We start from the raw sequence: 27,965 nt of genomic DNA, 5'->3' as shown, positions 1-27,965 counted from the left end.
AGTCTTATTTCTGATATTTAAATTCATTTCCTAAACTAATTGAAGTAAAGCTGCTTACCTCAATATCCTCAAAGAGATGAGAGTCCTAACCATGGACAGATTTCTGCTTGTGTCTGAGGTTTTCATACGTTACTCCCTCGATGGTCAGGAATAAAAAAACATAAATTCAATAGTATGTACTTGAAATGACAAAATGTCAGGATCACAATAGGTCACTTCATTAACACTGGGGCTGGAATTAAACTAATAATGGTTCACAAATAAATTAAAGAGTTTTTACCTGATTGGATCCACCAGTAGTCACCCCACTCGTATTATTTTGGAAACAGTCAATATTTATATAGTCTAAATCCTAAGAGCAAAAGAAGCACACTGTAAAATGCTGTATTATGAGTAAACATTCAAGATAATATTAATATTTTTAATATTTATAAACATTCTAGTGTATAGTAAGTAGATTAGCTGCTTCTTCATATTTTCACATGTTGAGATCACAGTACTATAGTGACATTTTAAAGGGCTGACTACCTCATATAGAGCTTCTCCTTCTTTCGTGTTCTGCCTGATGGCAGGTCCGCGTTTCTAGGGAAGATTAAGAGTAGTGGTTTCCTGTTGCCTTCTACTGGATTATTTATAGAGGTTTTCTCCTCTCAACCATTCACATCTACAGGCAATTTAGAGTAACCAGTTAACCGCATGTCTTTGGACTGTGGGGGAAACCAGCACACCCGGAGGAAATCCACACAGACGCAGGGAGAATGCACAAACTCCACACAGAAAGGTCCCTGTTGGACACTGGGCTCGAACCCAGAACCTTCTTGCTGTGAGGAGACAGTGCTAACCACTGCACCGCCGTCATATACAGACTTATAACTCAAAGTTGATTTGTGGGCTATTAGTTAGTTTAAAAATGAGCTAGCTTGTAAACTAGTTGATTGGGAGAAGCCATGGCCTAATGGTTAGAGAAGCAGCTTTAGGACCATAAGGTTGTTGGTTTGATTCCCTGGACAGGCAGGAATGGCTGAAGTGCCCTTGAGCAATGCACCCAACCCCAGGCTGCTCTGGGTATGTTGTACATCGCTCTGGATAAGTGTCTGCTAAATGCCATTAATGTAATTTTAGACTTTAATTTGCTCTCTACCTGTCTGCTACATTATAGCTCGTGTTATGGTAATACATAGATTTGTTCATGCTTTTTTTTGTCTTTTTCCATGCAGCATGACAGAAAAATGGATAAACAAATTAAAAGGGTCACAAACTGACTAATAGGAGCAGGCTTTGGGTCTGACAAAGGAGCAGGGCAAAGCCTGGAGCCGACTTAGACCAGAGTACAGACTGATACAGGATTCTTGATTGAGAGGAGTCTGGGCCAGGGCCAAAAGTGTATTTGATTTTTTACATTTGATGCCTCATATGAGAAAAATCTTGAGAAGTTCATTTAGGGCTGCATTTCTGGAAGTAAAAAAACGCTAATTTGCAAATCCTGTTCAAATTTAGCTGAATTTGTGCAGCTGAACAGCTAATGCAATGAAAACACATCACCCTGTAGCCATCTTGTACTAACACTAATGGGCATGTTTTAGTCATATTCTCTAGTTGTAATATAAATTACATCATTTTAGAAAAGAAATGGACTTACATGTTCATCTTCATTATTTGTTGCTGTACAAAAAAAAATAATATATAAAGAAGTCATGTCTTGTCACATGAATAACAGTCAAAAGTCTGGACACAGCTTCTAATTCAATGGTTTTTCTTTATGTTTATAAACCAAAAGATGCTTCATGCCTTAAAGTAATGATGGATGTCATTTCTCTTCATTTAGTTGAGCAGTTCTTGACATAATATGGATGACTACAGTGGTGGAAGTTACTGTATTTTTATTATTTACGGTTTACTGTTTGATCTCAAACGCATTAAGAACACAAGAAATTGCACTAATTAACTTTTGACGAGGCTCACCTGTTTACTGAAAAGCATTCCAGGTGACTACCTCATGAAGCGGGTTAAGATAATGCCAATAGTGTGCAAAGCATCATCAAGGTAAACGGTGGCTACTTTGAAAAATCTAAAATATGAAGCATATTTTGTTTTTTTTAACCCTTTTTTGTTTACCACCTAATTCCATACATGTTCAATTTGTTATTTCATATATTATTGTTTGATGTCTTCAGTATTGTTCTACAATGTAGAAAATAGTCAAAACACAGTAACACCTATGAGTATGGGTGTCCAGACTTTTGACTGGTAATCTATATTGCATGAATTCCATGAAATCTACCCTTTTATAGTGACCCATAAAATTCATGTAAAACATTTCTTTCATATGACACATTTGGTAGTGTATGATATTTTATTCTAATCTGGTCAATATCATAAAATGCTGTCATTATATTCTGCCATCATCTACATGTCAGGTCTTTCAGACCCAGTACATATTTATAAATGGCTGAATATCTTCACACATACCTTCATTCTGCTCATTTCCTCTGGAGTTGGTTTTTGGCCTGAATGATTAAGATGTAGGTAAATGACAAAAATAACTAAAATGCATGCAATGGGGGGCGGCACGGTGGTGTAGTGGTTAGCGCTATCGCCTCACAGCAAGAAGGTCCGGGTTCGAGCCCCGTGGCCGGCGAGGGCCTTTCTGTGTGGAGTTTGCATGTTCTCCCCGTGTCCGCGTGGGTCTCCTCCGGGTGCTCCGGTTTCCCCCACAGTCCAAAGACATGCAGGTTAGGTTAACTGGTGACTCTAAATTGACCGTAGGTGTGAATGTGAGTGTTTGTCTGTGTCTATGTGTCAGCCCTGTGATGACCTGGCGACTTGTCCAGGGTGTACCCCGCCTTTCGCCCGTAGTCAGCTGGGATAGGCTCCAGCTTGCCTGCGACCCTGTAGAACAGGATAAAGCGGCTAGAGATAATGAGATGAGATGTATGCAGTGTAGGTCACACAGATCCAAATAAATTTCCTTTACAAGGTAGTTAGCATGACAAACCAATGAAGGCAGAATTTTGTCAACATTTCTTCTAAAAATCAATATATAGTCGGCCAATTGGCCTGTCAGTTGGACCCTCTTGCAAGGCTGTCTGTGTCTATCTTGAGCACGCTTCATCTACCACTGGCTTGCTAGGCCTGTCACAGTTTCGCCAAACAAATAACCATTCTCTTTCTCTCTCTCTCTCTCACACACACACACACACACGGGGAGAACATGCAAGCTCCACACAGAAAGGCCGCCATTGGCCACTGGGCTTGAACTCACAAGCTTCTTGCAACAGTGAGGCGACAGTGCTAACCACTGCACCATGCTGCCCCATAATATTTAAAGAGCTTGATATTACATTTTCCAAAGGTGGAAGTGGCCAGTAACTTTATAAACTGAACAATAATGCTATTGTGTTTATTCTGACTTATTTCTTATCAGCTAATTTTAGTCACTTTTAGAAAATAATGTTCATAATTCCTGCTAAGCAAAAAAAAAAAAGCTACTATGAAGTACTACATACTGCATATAAAGTACATCAAGTATATTACAAAGTAAGGGTCTAATTTACTTACATTTGTTTTGTTTTCATGAAGTAGAAAATCAAACCGGCAACTGCAGCGATGCCTAACAAAACTCCAATAACAATCCCAGCTATAGCTCCTGCAGACAGTGACCCTCCACCTCCACCTTTTTTTAAATAAAGGAGAGATAAACCATCAGATTATCATTAAATAAACAGAAGAACACTGCATTTAAAACAAGTTGATCTATAAACTATAATAAAAAGTAAAAACTATAATGTAGTGTATATCACAGGGGATTGTTTTCAGACTACACAGGAAGCTCAGCTTTCCCTTTCCCATTCAGTTGAGGCAATGTTTACCAGTGTCTATATTATTGTGGCAGCGGGGGCGTGGTCAAGCATCGGTCTGTGACAGGAGGGCGGAGTCAGGGAAGGTAAGTGGCAGAATCACTACACCTGTCGTTAATTAATGTGTTTGTGTGTCTTCCCAGTGACCACGCCCTATTTAAGGAGAGAGAGCGAGAGCAGAGGGAGCTCTCTCCCGAACCAGATGACTGATGTGTCTGGATGTGTGTGAGAGTGCGTATAGGCTGAAAAGCTGAATAAAAGCCAGTTTTGTGAACTCAGTTCTGGCCTGCCGTCCTTCTGTGCTCCACCCACCTACACAAACTGTCACAGTGGTGCTGAAACCCGGGAACGAGCACAGAAGAGAACAGCCCCATGGAGTCCTCCACCTTCGCCGACCTGATCCACGCCCTCACCATGGCCCAACAGAGCCAGCACCAGTCGCTGCTCGCCCTCCGAAAGGAGCAAGAACAACGGTTCAAGGCCCTGGTACTGGCGCAACAGGAAGATCGTCGGGCATTCCGGCACCTCCTCGCGTCGGCGGGGTCCACCATCTCCACCGTCGCGGGCCCTTCTTCCCTCACCCTAAGTAAGATGGGCCCACAGGACGACCCCGAGACATTCCTCACGCTCTTTGAGCAGGTAGCAGAGACCTCGGGGTGGCCGGTGGAACAGTGTGTGGCGCACCTCCTCCCCCTGCTAACGGGAGAGGCGCAGCTGGCCGCGCTACAGCTCCCCACCGACCACCGGCTGGCCTACGCGGACCTTCGCCGGGCCGTCCTCCAGCGTGTGGGACGCACCCCTGAGCAACAACGTCAGCGCTTCCGCGCTTTGCGCTTGGAGGAAGTCGGCCGGCCGTTCGCGTTTGGCCAGCAACTCCGGGACGCTTGCTGGCAGTGGTTGAGGGCCGACAACCGCGAGGCCGAGGGACTCATCGACCAAGTGGTACTGGAGCAGTTCGTCGTGCGCTTACCAGCGGGAACCGCAGAGTGGGTCCAGTGCCACCGCCCGGCGTCGCTGTATCAGGCAATCGAGCTGGCGGAGGACCATTTGGCGGCTGTCCCGACGGCAGGACAGCAGACGACCTCTTCTCTCCTCTCTCTCTCTCTCTCTCTCTCTCTCCTCCTCCTGTGTCTCCTCCTCGCCCCATTCCCCCACCGCGGGGGCCGGCACCACCTCAGCCAGCCCGCCACACCCGCGGTGCCCTACCGTGTCTCCCCTGTGTCTGTCTCTCCCCCCGAGTGAGCCCCAGAGCACTAGTGCAGAGAGGAAGCCCAAGCCGGTTTGCTGGCACTGCGGGGAGCCAGGCCACCTCCAACAGCAGTGCTCGGTAATGGAGGTGGGCGCGGTGGTTCGGATCCCCGACGCACCAGGAGCCGCCCTCGATCGGGCTGGAGCGTATCGCATACCAGTAAGTATCCAAGGGGATACATATCAGGCGTTGGTAGATTCTGGCTGTAATCAGACCTCAATCCACCAAAGCCTGGTGCAAGACGAGGCATTGGGGGGTGCACAGGCGGTGAAGGTGTGTGTGCACGGGGATGTTCACAGCTACCCTTTGGTGTCGGTCCACATTTTTTTCAGAGGGGAAAAATTTAGAGTAAAGGCGGCGGTTAATCCTCGCCTCAGCCACACGATAATTTTGGGGACCGATTGGCCGGGATTTCGGGATTTAATGACACATTTAGTGAAGAGTGGGTCCTGCCATCAGTTAACAGGGGGAGGTCCCGGTGTCGCGTTGGCGGGAGCAGCTGTCACAGAGCTGTCTACGTCAGCTCTGCCTCAGAGTGAGGAGCCGCCGGCTCCTCCTCTCTCTGTTGGAGAATCCCTCGCGGATTTCCCATTAGAGCAGTCGCGAGACGAGACTCTGCGGCATGCATTTGACCAAGTGAGAGTAATCGATGGTCAAACGCTCCAGCCAAACGTCACCCCGTCCTTCCCCTACTTCATGATTATGAAGGATAGATTATACCGAGTGACGCAGGACACTCAGACTAAAGAGCGAGTCACGCAGCTTTTAATTCCAAAGAGCCACCGGGAATTGGTATTCCAGGCGGCTCACTTTAATCCCATGGCTGGACACTTAGGGCAGGATAAAACACTAGCCCGAATAATGGCCTGGTTCTATTGGCCAGGGATTCGCGGCGATGTCCGTAGGTGGTGTACAGCATGCCGCGAATGCCAGTTAGTAAATCCAGCGGCCATTCCAAAAGCACCTTTGCGCCCTCTACTGTCAATCGAGACCCCGTGTGAAAGGATCTCGTCAGGCCATTAGATCGGTCAACACGAAGGTACCGCTTTATATTAGTTCTGGTGGACTATGCAACGCGATACCCGGAAGCAGTGTGTCTTTGCAATATCTCAGCATGCAGTATTGCGGAGGCATTCTTCCGCGTTATCTCCCGAGTTGGAATCCCGAAAGAGATTCTGACTGACCAAGGCACCTAGTTTATGTCACGTACACTGAACGAACTGTATGAGTTGTTGGGTATTAAGCCGATCCGCACCAGCGTGTATCACCCACAAACGGAAGGTTTAGTTGAACGGTTCAATCGCACCCTCAAGAACATAATTAAAAAATTCGTAAGTGAGGACGCACGTAATTGGGATAAATGGCTCGAACCCTTGCTCTTTGCAGTGCGAGAGGTCCCCCAAGCCTCCACAGGGTTCTCCCTGTTTGAATTGTTATACGGGCGTAAGCTGCACGGCATTCTAGATGTGCTGCGGGAAAATTGCGAGGAGGGACCTTCACCAAGTAAAAACGAAATCCAATACGTTATTGATCTGCGTGCAAAACTCCACACACTCACACACCTAACTCAGGAGAATTTGCGGCAAGGCCAAGAATGACAGACCCGCCTGTACGACAAGGGTACGCGCCTTAGGGAGTTCACACTGGGAGATAAAGTTCTCGTACTGTTGCCCACATCGAGCTCCAAATTGGTCGCCAAGTGGCAAGGACCCTTTGAGGTCACACGGCGAGTCGGGGACGTTGACTATGAGGTGAGGCGAATGGATAGGGGTGGGGCGCTACAGATTTACCACCTCAACCTGCTCAAACTCTGGAACGAGGAGGTCCCCGTGGCGTTGGTGTTGGTGGTTCCGGAGAAGGCAGAGCTGGGGCCGGAGGTTCAAAAGGGAACATTGGCATCGCGTACCTCTCCAGTCCCCTGTGGAGACCACCTCTCCCCGACCCAACTCGCGGAGGTTGCCCAGTTGCAGACTGAGTTTTCGGACGTGTTCTCGCCCCTGCCCGGCTGCACCAACCTCATAGAGCACCACATTGAGACGCCCCCGGGGGTGGTAGTGTGTAGCCGCCCTTACAGGTTACCCGAGCACAAGAAAAAAGTGGTTCGGGAAGAACTCGAGGCCATGCTCGAAATGGGCATCATCGAGGAGTCCCGCAGTGACTGAAGCAGCCTGGTGGTCTTGGTACCCAAGGCCGACGGGTCGGTCCAGTTCTGTGTGGACTATAGAAAAAAGTCAATGCGGTGTCTAAATTCGATGCACACCCAATGCCTCGTATTGATGAGTTGCTCGATTGGCTAGGCACGGCTCGTTTTTACTCGACACCGGATTTAACAAAGGGTTATTGGCAGATCCCCTTGACTCCATCATCCCGGGAAAAAACAGCCTTTTCCACACCGTTCGGCTTACACCAATTCATCACACTTCCTTTTGGGCTGTTTGGGGCATCCGCTACGTTTCAGCGGCTGATGGACAGGGTCCTCCGCCCCCACGCCACCTATGCGGCCGCCTACCTCGATGACATTATTATCTATAGTAATGACTGGCCGAGGCACCTCGAACATCTGAGGGCTGTCCTTAGGTCGCTGAGGCGAGCGGGTGGAAGTACGGTATCTGGGCTTCCACTTGGGCAACGGGCAGGTGCGTCTCCAAATTAAAAAGACAGCAGCAATTGCGGCCTGCCGGAGGCTTAAGACCAAAAAGGGGGTGAGACAGTTCCTGGGGCTGGCTGGCTATTATCGTAGGTTTATACCTAATTATTCGGATGTCACCAGCCCGCTGACGGATCTGACTAAAAAGGGCGCACCAGATCCGGTCCAGTGGACGAAGCAATGCAAGCAGGCTTTTTCTAAGGTAAAGGCTGCACTGTGTGGGGGGCCACTTTTACACTCCCCTGACTTTTCTCTCCCCTTTATGTTGCAGACGGATGCGTCAGACAGAGGGCTGGGGGCTGTTTTGTCCCAGGAGGTGGGGGATCGCCCAGTCTTATACATTAGTCGCAAGCTGTCGGTGCGTGAGGGGCGCTACAGCACCATTGAAAAGGAGTGCTTGGCGATCAAGTGGGCGGTCCTTGCCCTCCGGTACTACCTGCTGGGACGCCCTTTCACCCTCTGTTCGGACCACGTGCCCCTCCAGTGGCTCCACCGCATGAAGGATGCCAACGCGCGGATCACCCGTTGGTATCTGGCACTCCGACCCTTTAACTTCAAGGTGATCCACAGGCCGGGGGCGCAGATGGTCGTGGCGGACTTCCTCTCCCGTCAAAGGGGGGGGGAGTCAGCTGCAGGCTGGACGGCCGCCCGGCCTGAGTCGGGCGGTGGGGGTATGTGGCAGCAGGGGCGTGGTCAAGCATCAGTCTGTGACAGGAGGGCGGAGTCAGGGAAGGTAAGTGGCAGAATCACTACACCTGTCATTAATTAATGCGTTTGTGTGTCTTCCAAGTGACCGCGCCCTATTTAAGGAGAGAGAGCGAGAGCAGAGGGAGCTCTCTCCCAAACCAGATGACTGATGTGTGTGCGCGTGTGTCTGGATGTGTGAGAGTGCGCGTATAGGCTGAAAAGCTGAATAAAAGCCAGTTTTGTGAACTCAGTTCTGGCCTGCCGTCCTTCTGTGCTCCACCCACCTACACAAACTGTCACAATTATTTACTAATCTTCATGAAATTCAACATTTTAATGAATTTTAGCTTGTGACAGAAAATTGTGCTTCCCTTATTTTAATAACCACCAGCCACTGGTGTACATACATGATTTAAAAAAAAATGAATGAAACAAGGGGGAAGAACAAATCAAAACACTATAGTTTGACACATACTTTTACTCAACAAAACATTACACACAAGCAGTGTTAGGCAAGCTAATAACCACAATGCATTCTGAGATGGGGAAATTCATGACAAAATACTGATGTTGATTCCTAGTCAATCTGAAGCTCCTAATGCTTTCTCTCTCATAAATGGTTAAATACAGAAAGCATGTTGGACATATTTTGGGTGCTATAGTCATGATAGTAAGTATATTTGTATATAAGCGGCTATATTTGATGATAGTAAGTATATTTGTATATAAGCGGCTAGAGATAATGAGATGAGATTCATTTTTACACACTGCAACCACTAACTGCAGGGTCCCAATCCGACCATCTCTTAAGTGAAAGCAGGAATTATTTCTTTCTTGTTTCTTATGCTTTAAATGTTCAGATACGAAATATAAACCATTCTCAAGAACCAATCATTCTGTTGACTTTCTATAGGAATTCTATAAGATTTCTATGTATAATCTCTATAACATTTCTATTAAAACTCTATAAAATTTCTATTAAAACTCAAAGTTTCTATTAAAACTCTATAAAGTTTCTATTAAAACTCTATAAAGTTTCTACAAAAAGTCTATAAAATTTCTATAAAATTTCATTTAGAAATTTTATAGAATTTTTATAGATTTTTTTTCTATAGAAATCTATAGAAAATTTTACCAAGGGGGTAACGTTCTAGTCAATGTGTTTCTGGATTTTACTGCTATATTTGGTACTATAGATAATGGAAAACATTTCAAATGGCTTGAGAACTTCTTTGGTGTTTGTGGGACTCTGTTAAATTTGTTTTCTCTATATTTACCTGGGTATTTACCCACTTATTTTTCTTTGTACAGTATATATTACCAATGGGTCAGACAACTAAGAAGAATAGATTCAGTTTTCATTGACTGTACACAGAAAAAAAAAAAAAAACATCTGCAGTGCCAGATGTAACACCTTTTGATAAGCTGATTACCTGTCTGTCTAAAAACTAAAAAAAAAAAAAAAAGGATGGACTGGTAGCAAGTGGATGAAAAAAAAAAAGAAAAGGCAGCTCACAGACTTGGAAATCTGGCTTTACAGACAAAAGCTGAAATTTAGAAATCTTGAGGTACATCTGGATTCTGACTGAAATTTTAAACCACACATTAATCACTTTACTAAAACTGCATTTTATCATCAAATACTTTTTGCAAGAAATTGATCCAGGACTTCCTGTAACCTGAACCTTCCTGTAAGTAAAATCTGCAGTAGCAAAAATATTAACATGAAGCAGAAAACATGATCATATTAGACTAGTTTTAGATCAGCCAACTGGCTCTCTGTTTCCTTTAGAATTAATTCAAAAATATTATTGTGGCAGCGGGGGCGTGGTCAAGCGCCGGTCGGTGACAGGAGGGCGGAGTCAGGGAAGGTAAGTGGCAGAATCACGACACCTGAGAACAATTAACCTGTGTTTGTGTGTGTCTTCCCAGTGACCGCGCCCTATTTAAGGAGGGAGAGTGAGAGCAGAGGGGATCTCCGGACTAGACGCTGGCTGTGTGTGTGTGTCTGTCTAGTCACCGTAACGATTGTTCACTGAAAAGTGTGGCAATAAAGCCTTTTCCCAAACCTGATCTCTGTCCTGCCGTCCTCAGTGCTCCACCCACACGTAGGGAGCGTTACAGTGGTGCCGAAACCCGGGACGTGGAGCACCAAACCAGCAGCCCCATGGAATCCTCCCCGTTCACCGATCTGGTCCACGCCCTCGCCACGGCTCAGCAAAGCCAGCACCAGGCACTCGTCACTCTCCGAAAGGAGCAGGAGCAGCGCTTCGAAGCCCTGGTGCTGGCCCAGCAGGAAGATCGCGAGGCGTTCCGGCATCTTCTCGCGTCGGCGGGGTCCACCAGCGCTCCGGCCGCGGGCCCGTCTCCCCTCATTGTCACCAAGATGGGCCCGCAGGACGACCCCGAGGCGTTCATCACGTTGTTCGAACAGGTCGCCGAAGCCTCGGGGTGGCCGATCGAGCAGCGCGCGGCGCGCCTCCTCCCCCTGCTCACGGGAGAGGCGCAGCTGGCCGCGCTACAGCTCCCCGCCGACCGCCGGCTGGCCTACGCGGACCTCCGCCGGGCCGTCCTCCAGCGCGTGGGGCGCACACCGGAGCAACAGCGCCAGCGCTTCCGGGCGCTGCGACTGGAGGAAGTCGGCCGGCCGTTCGCGTTCGGCCAGCAGCTCCGGGACGCCTGCTGGCGGTGGCTGAGGGCCAACAATCGCGACGCCGAGGGAATCGTCGACCAGGTGGTACTGGAACAGTTCGTCGCCCGCTTACCAGCCGGAACCGCGGAGTGGGTCCAGTGCCACCGCCCGGCGTCGCTGGATCAGGCAGTCGAGCTGGCGGAGGATCATCTGGCGGCTGTCCCGGCGGCAGGACAGCAGATGGCATCGTCTCTTCTCTCCTCTTCTCTCTCTCTCTCTCCCTCTCCTCCTGTGTCCCGTCCCTGCCCCATTCCCCCACCGCGGAGGCGGGGGCCGGCTCCACCCCAGCCGGCCCGCCGCACCCGCGGTGCCCTCCCGTGTCTCCCTTCTGTGTCTGTCTCTCCCCCATCTCAGGTGAGTGAGCCCCAGATCACCGGTGCAGAGGGAAAGCCCGGGCCGGTTTGCTGGCGCTGCGGGGAGCCGGGCCACCTTCATGAGCAGTGCACAGCAATGGAAGTGGGCGCGGTGGTTCGGATCCCCGACGCGCCAGAGGCCGCCCTCGATCGGGCCGGAACGTATCGCATACCGGTGAGTATCCAAGGGGCTACATATCAGGCGTTGGTGGATTCTGGTTGTAATCAGACCTCAATTCGCCAAAGCCTGGTTCAAAACGAGGCATTGGGGGGAGCACAGGGGGTGAAGGTGTTGTGTGTGCACGGGGATGTTCACAGCTACCCTTTGGTGTCGGTTCACATTATTTTCAGAGGGGAAAAATTTATAGTGAAGGCGGCGGTTAATCCTCGCCTTACCCACTCGTTAATTTTGGGGACGGATTGGCCGGGATTTCGGGGTTTAATGACACGCCTAGTCGAGAGTGGGTCCTGCCATTTGACAGGGGGAGGTCCCGGTGTCGCTTTGGCGGGAGCAGCTGTCACAGAGCCGTCTACGTCATCTCCGCGTCAGAGTGAGGAGCCGCCGGCCCCTCCTCTCTCTATTGGGGATTCCCTCACGGATTTCCCATTAGAGCAGTCGCGAGACGAGACTCTGCGGCATGCGTTTGACCAAGTGAGAGTAATCGATGGTCAAACGCTCCAGCCGAACGCCACCCCGTCCTTCCCCTACTTCGCGATTATGAAGGATAGATTATACCGAGTGACGCAGGACACTCAAACTAAGGAGCGAGTCACGCAGCTTTTGATTCCAAAAAGCCGCCGGGAATTGGTATTCCAGGCGGCTCACTTTAATCCCATGGCTGGACACTTAGGGCAGGATAAAACACTAGCCTGAATAATGGCCCGTTTCTATTGGCCGGGGATTCGCGGCGATGTCCGTAGGTGGTGTACGGCATGCCGCGAATGCCAGTTAGTAAACCCAGCAGCCATTCCAAAAGCGCCATTGCGCCCTCTACCGTTAATCGAGACCCCGTTTGAAAGAATTGGGATGGATCTCGTCGGGCCATTAGATCGGTCAGCACGAGGGTACCGCTTTATATTAGTTCTAGTGGACTATGCAACGCGATACCCGGAAGCAGTGCCTCTGCGCAATATCTCAGCACGCAGTATTGCAGAGGCACTCTTCCGCGTCATCTCCCGAGTTGGAATCCCGAAAGAGATTCTGACTGATCAAGGCACTACGTTTATGTCACGAACACTGCGCGAACTGTATGGGTTATTGGGGATTAAGCCGATCCGCACCAGTGTATATCACCCACAAACGGACGGTTTAGTAGAACGGTTCAACCGCACCCTCAAAAATATCATTAAGAAATTCGTAAGTGAGGACGCACGTAATTGGGATAAGTGGCTCGAACCCTTGCTGTTCTCAGTGCGAGAGGTCCCTCAAGCCTCCACGGGGTTCTCCCCGTTCGAATTATTATATGGGCGTAAGCCGCGCGGCATCCTGGACGTGCTGCGGGAAAATTGGGAGGAGGGACCTTCACAAAGTAAGAATGAAATTCAGTACGTTATGGACCTGCGCGCAAAACTCCACACGCTCACCCACCTAACTCAGGAGAACTTGCGGCAGGCCCAGGAACGGCAAGCCCGCCTGTACAACAAGGGTACGCGCCTTAGAGAGTTCACACCGGGAGATAAAGTACTCGTACTCTTGCCCACGTCGAGCTCCAAATTAATCGCCAAGTGGCAAGGACCCTTTGAGGTCACACGGCGAGTCGGGGACGTCGACTATGAGGTGAGGCGAACAGACAGGGGTGGGGCGCCACAGATTTACCACCTCAATCTGCTCAAACTCTGGAACGAGGAGGTCCCCGTGGCGTTGGTGTCGGTAGTTCCGGAGAAGGCGGAGCTGGGGCCGGAGGTTCAAAAAGAGAGTTTGGCATCACGTACCTCTCCGGTCCCCTGTGGAGACCACCTCTCCCCGACCCAGCTCACGGAGGTCGCCCAGTTGCAGGCCGAGTTTTCGGATGTGTTCTCGCCCCTGCCCGGTCGCACTAACCTCATAGAACACCACATAGAGACACCCCCGGGGGTGGTAGTGCGTAGCCGCCCTTATAGACTACCCGAACACAAAAAAAAGGTGGTTCGGGAAGAACTTCAGGCCATGCTCGAAATGGGCATCGTCGAGGAGTCCCACAGCGACTGGAGCAGCCCGGTGGTCTTGGTTCCCAAGGCCGACGGCTCGGTCCGGTTCTGTGTGGACTATAGAAAAGTCAACGCGGTGTCTAAATTTGACGCATACCCAATGCCTCGTGTTGATGAGCTGCTCGATCGACTAGGCACGGCTCGCTTCTACTTGACACTGGATTTAACGAAGGGATATTGGCAGATCCCCTTGACTCCATTATCCCGGGAGAAAACGGCCTTTTCCACACCGTTTGGCTTACACCAGTTCGTCACACTTCCGTTTGGGCTGTTTGGGGCGCCCGCTACGTTTCAGCGGCTGATGGACTGGGTCCTCCGGCCCCACGCCACCTATGCGGCCGCCTACCTGGACGACATTATCGTTTATAGTAACGACTGGCAGCGGCACCTGCAACACCTGAGGGCCGTCCTTAGGTCGCTGAGACGGGCGGGGCTCACTGCCAACCCAAAGAAGTGTGCGATTGGGCGGGTGGAAGTACGGTATCTGGGCTTCCACTTGGGCAACGGGCAGGTGCGTCCCCAAATTAATAAGACAGCAGCGATTGCGGCCTGCCCGAGGCCCAAGACCAAAAAGGGGGTGAGACAGTTCCTGGGGCTGGCTGGCTACTATCGTAGGTTTATACCTAATTATTCGGACGTCACCAGCCCGCTGACTGACCTCACTAAAAAGGGGGCGCCAGATCCGGTCCAGTGGACGGAGCAGTGCCAGCGGGCTTTCTCGGAGGTAAAGGCTGCACTGTGTGGGGGGCCACTTTTACACTCCCCTGACTTCTCTCTCCCTTTTATGTTACAGACGGATGCGTCGGACAGAGGGCTGGGGGCCGTTTTGTCCCAGCAGGTGGAGGGGGAGGATCGCCCGGTCTTATACATCAGCCGGAAGCTGTCAGTGCGTGAGGGGCGCTACAGCACGATTGAAAAGGAGTGCCTGGCGATCAAATGGGCGGTCCTCGCCCTCCGGTACTACCTGCTGGGGCGCTCTTTCACCCTCTGTTCGGACCACGCGCCCCTCCAGTGGCTCCACCGCATGAAAGATGCCAACGCGCGGATCACCCGTTGGTATCTGGCGCTCCAACCCTTTAATTTCAAGGTGGTCCACAGGCCGGGGGCGCAGATGGTCGTGGCGGACTTCCTCTCCCGTCAAGGGGGGGGGGAGTCGGCTGCAGGCCGGACGGGCGCCCGGCCTGAGTCGGGCGGTGGGGGTATGTGGCAGCGGGGGCGTGGTCAAGCGCCGGTCGGTGACAGGAGGGCGGAGTCAGGGAAGGTAAGTGGCAGAATCACGACACCTGAGAACAATTAACCTGTGTTTGTGTGTGTCTTCCCAGTGACCGCGCCCTATTTAAGGAGGGAGAGTGAGAGCAGAGGGGATCTCCGGACTAGACGCTGGCTGTGTGTGTGTGTCTGTCTAGTCACCGTAACGATTGTTCACTGAAAAGTGTGGCAATAAAGCCTTTTCCCAAACCTGATCTCTGTCCTGCCGTCCTCAGTGCTCCACCCACACGTAGGGAGCGTTACAATTATTTATTTCTAAATCTCTTAATAACCTTCATACATCTGAGTACATAAACTTTATTCCGAATGATTTAATGCAAGCTTTCTCTTTATTCCAAATATAAAACTTACAGTGAAGCAGCCTTTTATATGTATGCACTAATTAACAATTATTTGCCAAAGGGGAAGTGAATATCGGTGAATAATAGCGAGATGAAATCGCATTAATTGTCTTAGTATAAATAAATACACAGGTGATTATTTAAAAAAAAATCATGTGAAAAATCATTTATTTCAAACTTCAAAAGCGGCATGCAAACGTAATAAAGGTGTCCACAGACTTGTGTCACTTATCCATGCTGAGTCACATAAAATACTTTGTTTTGAAATCGATAAAATAAATCAAAATGCCACCTTACCTTTGAATAGTTTCAGACTGAACTTCACAGCATATTTAATGCTTTTAGGAATAACATTTTCTTTCAGATATTGTAATTCTTCCTCACTTACTGGGACGAGGCGATTAGCTACCATGTTGCCGAGTGACTTGGGGTGATTACTGAGAAATGGTCCAAATTTCTTGACCAATCAGCATATGAGGTTTCCAATAATCACCCGTGTATTTATACTAAAACATACTGTTTCAACTTAACTATTTAATTAGCTTTTATTAGTTTCCTTACTTTTACTGGAATGTTATTTTTTTATTTATTTGTTTACATTTTATTATTCAGTGTTGGTTTGAATTTGTATTGTATATTTTTTATATTTTGTATTTGCTGCATTTGTCTTATATGCCTTGTTTGTTTTTAACTTCATACTGTACAGTAATTTGAGCTACAATTCAATACAAATATGAAATGATTTATAACGTGCTATATAAATAGGTTTATGTTATTCACTTCAGAAGCTCAAGTGATCTAGAATGAATCTGTGGTTGGTAGAAGAGAGCAACTGGACTTGCTTGAAGACGTTTCGCCTCTCATCTGAAAGGCATCTTCAGTTCTGTCTGACTAATAGGGATCTTCAAGAATCTTCAAGCAAGTCCAGTTGCTCTCTTCTACCAACCACAGATTACTATGTACCTGGATGACTGAGTATCTTCACAGATATCTAGAATGAATGTTAATTAAAATGATCTCATACTTATTGCAGTGAAGAATCAATCTTGTTTTTGCATTTTGATTTAAATATCTGATGTCTGATTAACTTGAGAAAAGCCCCAATTAAAGTTTCTGAATTCCAGAGTAATGCTTTACCTTGAATTACCAAAACATGGGATCCTGAGGCATCACGTCCAGTGACAAAATTGGAGGCCATACAGGTGTAATTTCCAGCGTGTGTTAAGGTAGCCTGCTCCACCGTAAATATGGTTGTATTCACTTGGGAAAAATTCCCATTAAACATCCATGAAAATGAAGCATTTGGTGTAGATTCAGTGTGGCATAACAACATCACAGTTTGTCCCACTTCCACTTGACTTGGTCCATTAACTATCACATTATCTGGTCCAACTGTAACACACAGTACACAGTCACTGCTTCTCAAATTAAGCCAAGACGTTTCTTTAGTTTAAAACAAATCAGTACCAGGAATATATTTGGACCTACAGTTAACAATCACTGGGTATGTTGCAGTACTGGAGCTGATGGGGTTGCTGAGTGTACACTGGTATACACCACTGTCTGATCTCCTTACCGGACTGATCATCACCGATCTGTTATCATTTGAGAATGTGATCCTGTCGCTAGATGACAGTTTCTGATTATCTTTCATCCATTCAGCACTGTGGATGAGCCCACTCGCTTTACAACGTAATGTAGCATTGGAAACACCTTCTGTTAGCAAATCTGTTGGTCCAGTAACTTCTGCTCCAAGTATTTTTTCTGTAAAAAAGAAAATCACAGAAGAAATACCATGCATAAACAGTTAAAAGCTTGATTTAACATTAATGTTTGAATGATCTCATTATCTCTAGCCGCTTTATCCTTCTACAGGGTCACAGGCAAGCTGGAGCCTATCCCAGCTGACTACGGGTGAAAGGCGGGGTACACCCTGGACAAGTCGCCAGGTCATCACAGGGCTGACACATAGACACAGACAACCATTCACACCTACGGTCAATTTAGAGTCACCAGTTAACCTAACCTGCATGTCTTTGGACTGTGGGGGAAACCGGAGCACCCGGAGGAAACCCACGCGGACACGGGGAGAACATGCAAACTCCGCACAGAAAGGCCCTCGCCGGCCATGGGGCTCGAACCCAGGACCTTCTTGCTGTGAGGCGACAGCGCTAACCACTACACCACCGTGCCGCCCTGTTTGAATGATGTGAAATAAAATTAAAAAGCAATCTTGCCTTTGCAGTGATGAAAAAAATAAGTTGTAGCCACTTTTGGTGAAACCAATGCAATTTGTAAACCATTTTAACCAGACCCATGTTCATTTCTAACCCTACGTTCTCCTATTGTTAGCTTGAAGCTACAAAGTTGTTAAAATATTGTAAAAATGACAAGTGGATATTTCAACAACAAACAACCACTCGTCATACTATATAATTAATTACTTTTGATCAGTTATTTATTACTTGTGATCAGTTGGTGAGATAAACTTGATTAAAAATGGTGGAAGGAAAAACATTTCAGCTTTATATTTTTGTAAACCCATTATCTTTTAGGATGGGTTGAAGAAATGAATAAAAAGATGCTATCCCTTACATTCCAAATAAAATAATAAATAAATAAAGTGGGCCATTATACCCACATAGTAGGAAATAAATGGATGTATTTCTAAATAAATATCAATAAGAATCTAAATGGGAATCTGATTACTGTGAAATTCATGAACTATTCAAAAAACGTTGGTGTGCTTTTTAATCCAATCACCTGTCTTCATTTCTGTGAATTTTGTCTTAAATATACACAATTTATTTTGTACACTTTGAATTTTTTTTTAACTTTGTGGTAACAGAACACAAACTGTTACTCTTGTGAATCCAAGCTACCTTTCATGTGTCTGGCTACTGCTGTTATTGGAATAAAGTCATTTCCGTTTTTCACCAAATTTGAAGAAGTCCTTTTTTTCTAACGTGTAACAAAATTTGTACTAAAATTTGGTGCCTAAGACTTTTGCACAGTCCTGTATATTTCAGTATAAAATGAACGTACTGTTTGCAATATACGTACTGTAAAATTAACATTTTCTGTAATTTAAAGTAGTCTGTGGTAAAATTTGACAATATTCTATCTACTTCACATATATATACTTCTGCCGTTGAATCAGCAAGAAATTCAATGCAGTAAATTTTTGTTCTTGAAAATCGCCTTTGTGAATCCAATATATTATACATTTTTAAACACAAACAATTGAAATCCTCAATTTATCTGCAAGTTATTAATTTTACTTGAGTGAAAATATCTCCGCGTGTCACTGTCCACTTTTTGTGGCCATATTTTGCAGGTGGATAAAGTTTGCAAAAGGCAAAAAATCTGTACAACAAACAGCAATGAAAAATCTGTTATTTTCTAGAAGAGCTGCTTTGGCTTAATTTAGTGCTTTGCTCATTTTTGTTGCACATGAATTCAGTAAATAAACTACAGTAAAACCCACTGAGTGCAGTGATGCTGAAGGGTTCAGACGTGGAGTATCTCGGGGTCTGTTTGTTATGTGCAATACAGGTATAATTGCCACTCTAACTGCTCTGAATGTTGCTCAGTCTGAGCTTTTGGCCCATTTCACCAAGCTCTACTCCATTCACAGCCCACTGAAACTCAGCAGCAGGGCTGGACTCAGCTGAGCAGATCAGTTTGACATTAGACCCAGAGCTGAAGAAGTGTCCCACTGGATCTGCTTCAACAACAACATTTTCTGGACCATCTGCAATGGAGCAGTCCATATTTAAATCAGCTTTAGAGCCAGCATGGTCTTGTGAAGACCAGAGATAAAATGCATGTTTGTTAGACAAATCTCCTGACTGTCAACAAGACGCATGATATGAAATAACTCACAGTAAATGGTGAGGCTCAATTTAGAACTTATTGCTTTGCTGATGGCGTTGGACGCGTCACATTGGTATGGGCCTGTGTCACCTCTGATCACACAGGTGATGGTCAGACTGCTGTTGTTGTCTGTTAGCTGAACTCGCCCCCCTGCGGTTACCTCAGAGCTGCCATTCAGCCAAATAAATCAAAGTGAGGGGCCAGTTGCAAAGCAGACGAGGTTCACAGTGCTGTTGAATTCAATCAGCTCTGTGTTACTTGGTACTATTGTAACGCTGGAGACGGGAACTGGGGGTTTAAAAAGTAAGACAGGGCTCAGGTAGACAACAATATAAATAAGATTTGAATACTAAATTATCATCAAAACACAAGTGTATTCACCATCACTGTACCAACACTATTATTATTGAAAATCATAAGCGCTAATCACCGTTTCAGCCATACTGACTGAGAAAAAAAAAATGCAGAGTAAAAATTAGCTTTGACTTAAAATGAGGAAAGTACTCTTTGCCAACTTATTTTTAGTCCAATAACTCTGCTATTATGGAACTACAAATTTTTAATGTGGGCACCAGCCACCGATCTTTAGCCACCAGTCATGAAGCTCTCAAAAGAGGACATTTTGCTGTAATGTGGCAGCAGATGTTAAACTGGCACAAACAGAATGGCCAATGGCACAACTATCATACATGTCGACCTATACGGAATGTCCGTATTTTATACGGATTTGATTCAATAAACGTAGTATACGGGCGTACAAATAAAGTTATACGGATTCTTTAAAAAAACTTCAATATTTTATTTAGATGATAAAAGAGCGCATAACATTTACAAACGTACTGTACACCACAGAAAGCACAGACAGCCTGTCACGGAGTGAGCCGTGATGCTCGTGCGCACACACCTTCACAGACACACACACACACACACACACACCCCTCCCACACAAGCGCACAGGCAGCAATCTGCCGGCAACGTTCAAACATCTTGGCTGACCTGTCGCTGTGAGTTGCACTTCATTTCTATTACTGGTTTTCTGTATGGATATTACCGGTTTTCAAGCATTTCATACTCCACCGTTTGCCATAGTTTCTAACGAGAGCAGCATTTGTTGCGAGTGCAGGGAAAGGCCTGCCGGCATTCTAGTAACATTTGTTTGGCTCCACTCATATGTAAAACGCATCACACATTTCTAAGCATTTTCATCTCCCATCTGTTAAGCATTGTCTATGGTCTAGGAAACACACGTACAAACCGGTTATTTTTAACGTCAAGTTTATTTAGTTTTAGCATTTTTATAAACACAAAATAGTTTTCAGTAACTCCTCACGCGAACCCCACATACTTCCTGTTTGTTGTGGGAAACCGAGGGACTGTACCATTGGCTTGTTATGGAGGGGTTTCGCGGGTGTTTGGTAGAACGGACTATTTTAACGGGGGTGTTTTACTGGTGTTGGGGAAACATGTATTTTACAATGCGATGTAGGGTTTTTGGTTAATGAAAATTATTTTGGATGCTTATATATTTTGTGTTTGTATATTTTGTGTTTGTTTCTTTAAATTATTTTGTAGAACATTAGAGTGACACTGTGTTTTTATCAAACATTGGAGCTTTGTATTCATTCTGAAGGTTTGTTGTTATTAATATTGAATAAAAAGTAACTGGGATATATCATTGTTAATTATCATTCAAATTTTAGGTAAATTATTTTAATTTGCATCTTATAAGGATTTTATAAGGGAAATAAGGATTTTGGAGGTTGGTTATACAGGTTTGATTGACCAAAGGTTGACATGTATGAACTATTCTAGCTTAGTGGTCGTGTAGCATACTATTTATAGGATGATCATTACAGAAATCTGTTACCAAAAAATGGTACGACACACAATCGCTCCTGTATTTTGTACAGTTCAATATTTTATGATAAAATTAATATTCTGAATGTGAGACATTCGAGTCAGACTTGACAATTCTGTCTCTAACTCAAATACATATTCTATCAAATGAAACAACTAAAACAACTAAACTAATAAAGATTTGCTTGTTTTGCATCAGCAGGAACATCTAGTGCATGTTTATCATATCAATCTTACATTAGATGACTAATGTTTTACTATTTGAAAGATGTGTATTCAGATTCAGTTGTGAAGATGTAATGCAGTACAAATCTGTGTACTTTTAATTCTTACACATCTGCTTTAAAAAAAAGCCTGATTATAGTGATCTATTAGTTGTAAAAGTTGTAAAAGGGGGACTAAAATATTAAAGAAAAAAATCTTACTACAGTTGTGTTAAAAAGAAATGTTTCGTTTACTCACCAAACACCTGTAGTGAGGTGGCATCTGTGAGCGGAGCTGTAAGAGTTTCTACAGACAGAGAATATTCTCCAGTATCACTCTCAGCCAGGTTCCTGAGCTCCAGAGCTAAAGTGCTGCTGTTCAGACTGATTCTGTCTGTGTACAGTGGCTGTACTGTAATTCCATCAGGAGGTCCAACGAGAATGGTGCTCATATTAAACCACCAGCTGATGATGTAGTGTGGTGGATCAGGAATACGGATTGGGGTAATCACTACATTCTCCCCAACCGCTTTATCCATTTTCTCAGGTAATAACAGCTGTTGGGCAAAACATGCTCCTGTGGGAAGAAAAAGATATGCTAAACCACCAGAGTTTACTGGATAAAATATAACCAGAAAAAGATTAAGTAAGGTTCTAATATCTGAAACACCAAAAACATACACTATTCCAAATTTCTGTAGTTTTCACAACATTCTTACTGTATAATGAATAAATGTAGACTGTAGAACCTGTATACGGCAGGTTGCTGGAGATCTGCAAAGCATCATGGTCTAAATTATTTGGTGGGTGAATTCTACACTAAATATATTTTTCCTGTGAAATACAACACAGTCATTTTGAGCGGGATTTTTTTTTTTAAACCTGCTTTTCTCCAAACAATTTTGCTGCAAGAGTTTACTGACAAGATTCCACAATTTCTTCAGCAAGGTCCCTGAGCTCATTATTTTACAATTGTATGTTAATTTAGCAGTTTTCAGGTTCCCCGTGTGTGGAACTTTAAAAGCGCCGTGGGAGAGAGAAGAAGAGAAACACGCCTTCATTAGCTAGCAGGCTAATGTGTATACTAATTAAGGGTTGCCACACGTCCCTTAAAATACGGAATCGTCCCGGTTTTAATCAGTACGGGACGCGGTTTGTGGCTTATTTCCGAGGTGTCTTGAACGCAGCTTCATCCCCATAGATTTACATAGAAGACTTAGATGCCTCATCCCCGTTGCCCGTCAACGAAGTCGAACGTCCACACATGACGGCCATCTTACCTCAGACAGCTGGCTTACCCATTACATTGTGTTGGTAGCGATATGTACTTTTCAGATGACCGTAACTTCCTCAAATTTCAATCGATATTCAAACGGTTTGGTTTGTTATATAAAAAAAAACAAACGGAAGTATGTATGCATGATATTAATGATGAATAATCATTTTATGTTTAAAAAAAATTACGCATAGCTTGGCAAAAATATTTCGGTATACTACAGACTAAGACAGGATGCATGCTGAAATTCCTATGCTGTGAGAAGCCCAACACTGCATACTTATGGATAACTGCGGCCTTAGGACAAATAACCATGCAATTTATTTCCAATTTTTAGTGAAAATATTTTTACATGTGATAGGGCCGTAGGGGAAGCTAAAGTTAAATAAACAGCTTACTCACTTCTGAAACTTCAGAAATACTTCATCCACCTCAAAAACCTAATGCACTCACATCATAGCATAATAACAAATGTAAACTCACATCATAGCATAATAACAAATGCACCGCCCGAGTAAGTAATAGTATAAAACAGTGACAGCGACTCACGGTAGTGTGTTAGAAAAAAAAAAAGCATTTAATTAATCACATGTGGTTATACTTCCAAGGATAAAAAGATATCTTTACATTTACAAAAAGAACATTCAAAGCTGATTATCATGTCAAAGTCAATATATGTTAGCATAGAAGATTGAAATTTCATTTGACTAGGCTCCAATGTGCAGTTAAAATAAAACTAAACCTACCGATATAAACATCTACAATTAAGACACACACATCTTGTCATCAAAGTCAGTACTTTGATTTCCTGTAAATCATAATGCTGTGCTTGCGTAAGTCTTCATACCCCTTGAAAATTTTTACACTGTATATTTGGCTAATGCCCTTTAAACAGTACTGCTTTGTTCTGCTTCTGTCTCATGCTGTTGTTCTGTAAGGAAAGGGTTGTCATCTTGGCAATGTGGTGGAGTCTAAGCTTAAAAAATAGGGACACGACCAGTGTTAGCAGAGTGTTACAAAGCTGCAGTAAGTCGTTTTTGAAGAGAAAAGGTACGATTTTAGCATGTTCAAGCACCCAGAATTACAACCACATTAATAATGTTTTAAGAAATCAAACCATTTGTATATACACGTCAAAATTTCAGCGAGATAAGCGTATAAACATTTAAGCACCTCAGTGTACCGCAAATTCTGTGGAAAAGCTTGTCTGTCGTAAGATGGCCGGCCTGTGCGGACGTTCTGGAATACACGGTGAGGAATCTAGGCTACGTTCACACTGCAGGCTGAAGTGACTCAAATCCGATCTTTTCGCCCATATGTGACCTGTATCCGATCTTTTATTGACAATATGAACGACACAGATCCGATTTTTTCAAATCCGACCCAGGCCGTTTCGATATGTGGTCCTAATTCCGATTCCTATCCGCTCTTTTCATATGCGACTTCAGTCTGAACCGCCAGGTCGCATTCATTCGACTTGCACGTCATCAACAAGCCACAAACGTCACTATTCTGCACGGAAGTAGGTGGCGGGTCTCTCAAAAAAAGTTACAACAACATGGCGCATAATCACGGGCGCAGATAGAGGGTGGGACGGGTGGGATTCGTCCCACCCAGATTTAAATTCACCTCGCTCGCCCCCCCTCCACTTATAGGGAGGAAAAAAACGTCTATGCTGTCTTTCTTTGCATAAGGCAAACCTCACGGAAAAATCAAGACTAATTACCATTCGGTTTATTGAGGTGCACAGCAGTGTATACATAGTTGCAACAATTCACATAAAACAAAACAAAAGACTGATATTCGGTTGGTTGAGCTGTGCAGACTGCACAGGTTGCGAGCTCGAGCTTGGTTGCTATGGTAACCCACAAGTTTGACAGGCATATCGGGGTTGGGGTTGTTTTGCTGGCAGCTTTGTCCCCCCCAGTTCAAAAAACGTATCTGCGCCCCTGCGCATGACATCAATGCGAGGGACGCTTCGGGCTGTGAAGGTTCTGAATCTTCTCAATGGAAGGACGCAGAGGTTAGGGAGCTGATTTCCATTTGGGGGGATGCAGCTATTCAAGCTAGATTGGATGGGTCATACCGCAACCGGGCGGTTTTACTTCCGTAAACACTGGCCATGCTCACTGTGTGTGACGTCGTAGTATCCTGCAATGTGCATGCGGAACACTTTTAGGTCGCTTTTCGTTCATACTGAGGATCACATACAAGTCGCATATATTTGTTAATGTGAACGACCTCACAAAAAAATCGGATTTCACAAAAAAATCGGAATTGAGCATTAAGCCTTGCAGTGTGAACGTAGCGCTAGTCGTCTTCTTCTTTCCGATTTATTGGCGGTTGGCATCCACTATGGTGCATTCTTCTTCTTCTTCTTCTTCTTCGTTTATTGGCAGATTACATCTCTTTGGTGCATACCGCCACCTACTGTACAGGAGTGTGTAAAGGGACTTAGCAGACTATGGCTATTTGATCAAGTAAAAAAAAAAGAAAAAATTAAATCCTTTTCATTAAACCTGAATTATTGAGAAAAATAAATAGGGATTTCATTTTATCTCTTTGCATTCCTTCTTCTTTCAGGATATTCACTATTCCATTTTCTGCCTCTCTTTCTTTCCACTGTCGTCTGTGTTCTGAGTATCTGTAACAGTTAAATAGAACATGATCTACATCCTCTTTAACTTGGCAGTACCTGCATAACCCATTACTCTTCCCTACTATCTGCAATGTACCATTAAGACATGTGTGACCCAACCTTAGTCTACTATACACAACCTCTTCCCTTCTGTTGAGACCTGTAGCCCTTTTCCCCCAAACATTTCCTTGATTTGAGTGGTAGAACCTGGCATTGTGCTCTGCCTTCCAATCATGTTGCCATTTGATCAGCATTTCTTACTTAAGTTTAGTTTTTGCTTCTCCCTTCCCCATTAAGATATTAATTCCTATATGTTCTTTTTCCAGCATTTTCTTGGCAATTTTGTCAGCCATTTCATTTCCTTTAATTCCAACATGTGCTGGGACCCAACAAAATTGAACTAATATTCCAAGATTTCTATTTAATAGCAAATGTCTTGTCTCAATTACCAGATCCTCTCTTACTGTATTACCTGATTCAAGGCTGAGCAAAACTGCAAGTGAGTCAGAGCATATAACAGATCTAAGTGGTTTGATTTCTTCAATCCATCTCAGTGCAGTAATTATTGCAGTTAACTCTATTGTGTATATTGATAAAAAATTACTTAGTCTATATCCATAACTTTTGTTAAATTTTGGGATAAAAATCCCAGTTCCACAATGACCATTTTGTATATCTTTTGACTCATCTGTAAATATCTTTACAAACCCATAATATTTAGATACAAGATGTCTTTCACAGTACATAGCTAATGCCCGTTCATTAGTTTGTTCCATTTTCTCTTTCAGCAGTTCTAGATCAACTTTTGGGACTGGCAACATCCATGGGGGAACTTTGCTCAAAACAAGTGCAGGACTAAAGCGAAAGTCTTTAATTCCATATTTCTCCCCCATGTCATGAACTTTCCACCCAAAACCAGGACTCTTTAAGGAGTCAAAGGCCTTTCAGAGACTTTGAGGCTGTTTGCAACACCCTGACATTTTCAAGTATTTCAACTAACTGCAAACATCTATGCAAAAGTGGCACATATGGTTGTATTCTGAAAAGCCTAACAAAAAATAATATGAAAGTAAAGTGAATGTAATACAAACACGTTTTATTTAAATTGAGTGTAAACAAAAAACAGGTTTTAGAGGTCTTCAAACAGTGCAAGAAAACACACAATAAATATATCTAGCCAATACTTTTGAAGTTTGAACCTTGTAAACAAAAGTCTTGGCTGCATAAAAGTAAAAAGAGCATTTAGAAATGTTTTGTTGTTTCCATACAAAATGTAAAAAAGTAATTGTATGTCAAGCCAGTGTCGAATACTAATTAGATGGGTGTGCTCTCACCTCTGAATAGCCACTCAAGCACCGGATACAAGCACCGGGTACTTTACATGTGAATAGCAATAGGTGTAAGCACCGGGTACTTTACATGTGAATAGCGATAGGTGTGGCCTCGGGGGCTGCTGCAGTCAGACAGTATAGAAAATCCAAAGATTTCTTTTCACTCTCTTTAAAAAGGGCCAGCTATATAATTTATTTCATATATATATATATATATATATATATATATATATATATATATATATATATATGAAAACTAGAAGTTTCAAGGTTTTTAATGGTGTCACTTATATGTTTGAATGACAAAAACTCACAGGGTTACAGATGTGTTTTTGGAGAAGTGTCAAATTGCCCTTCAGAGGGCACTTATGCCGCTTTTCCACTACAAACACGGCTGAGTCGGGCTGAGCTGTGCCGTGCCGAGTTGGGCTGAGTCGAGCTGAGCGGGGCTATTGAAGTTGCATTTCGACTACAACCGCGCTGAACCGTGCTGGCTGGAAGTGGGTGGACACATTGGGTGGAGTTAGCGAAAGTGGGTGGACGTCAGGTGATGTCGTTAAGCGGCACAAACAGTGACATCAGTGATCTTTTAAGCGGTAGTCTCACAACCCGAATAGTAAACAATAAACATGGAGGACATGGAGTCGTTAGTGTTGCTGGTCTTGGTGCTGTGGCTTGTTGTCACCGACAACGCCAACAGATACTGGCAAGAGCGTATAGATGAGGCGAGGCGCATAAGGCTTCATAATTCTCGTAATTCTCCTTCTTCCGGGTTTACGGTGTTTACAGATCCCAGCGTGCTCGCGGGGCGTGTGTGAGGACACTCCTCCTCACCAATCAGTGCACAGGGGAGTGTCTGCTCACGCCCCCAGCCTCACTCAGCTCGGTTTGGCTCGCTTCAGCCCCACTCCAAAACGGTGCGAGTTTTAGAGGCTAAGCAGGGCTGAAGCGAGCTGAGTCGTGCTGTTCTTTGGTAGTCGAAACGCGAGCCGTGTCGGGCTGAAGTGAGCTGAAAAAGGGTAGTGGAAAAGGGCCATTAGACTCCAGAGAGTTGGTATTCCCAACAGTTGTTTAGCACAGACAGAGCAGGATTATTTGTACTCCCCAAAAGCCTAACCCAGTATGTTAAAGACAGTTTCTCAAATCTTAATTTAATTGGGGGTTCCTCAGCCTCGACTAACAGTGCACAGGTAGGCGTTGTTTTGATTGCTCCTAAGGCAATCCTTAGGCCTTTAAACTGAATTCTTTCAAGCTTCCTAATTGATGTTGTACATGCATAACTATACACTATACATCCATAATCTATGGTTGATCTGATTAGTGCTTTGTATATGTTCATGAGTGATTCTTTATCCGCATCCCAGTGTTGCCCAGAAATCATTCTCATAAGGTTTAATACTTTTTTGCACTTAATTTCTATATGTACTATGTGATGTTTCCATGCAAGTCTTTCATCCATCACCATCCCCAGATATTTAAATGTTTTTACTCTTTCAAGTGTT

At 44.9% G+C, this 27,965-nt stretch overlaps 1 pseudogene; it reads right to left on the bottom strand.

Annotated features, from left to right (window-relative positions):
• Positions 1 to 265: 265 nt before the first annotated feature.
• LOC132886238 (carcinoembryonic antigen-related cell adhesion molecule 5-like) overlaps positions 266 to 27,965 on the bottom strand; it is a 43,148-nt pseudogene continuing 15,448 nt past the window's right edge.

This window comes from Neoarius graeffei, chromosome 5 (genome assembly GCF_027579695.1).
Source record: "Neoarius graeffei isolate fNeoGra1 chromosome 5, fNeoGra1.pri, whole genome shotgun sequence".
NCBI classification, from domain to species: Eukaryota; Metazoa; Chordata; class Actinopteri; order Siluriformes; family Ariidae; genus Neoarius; species Neoarius graeffei.
This window is presented reverse-complemented; position numbering and strand designations above follow the sequence as displayed.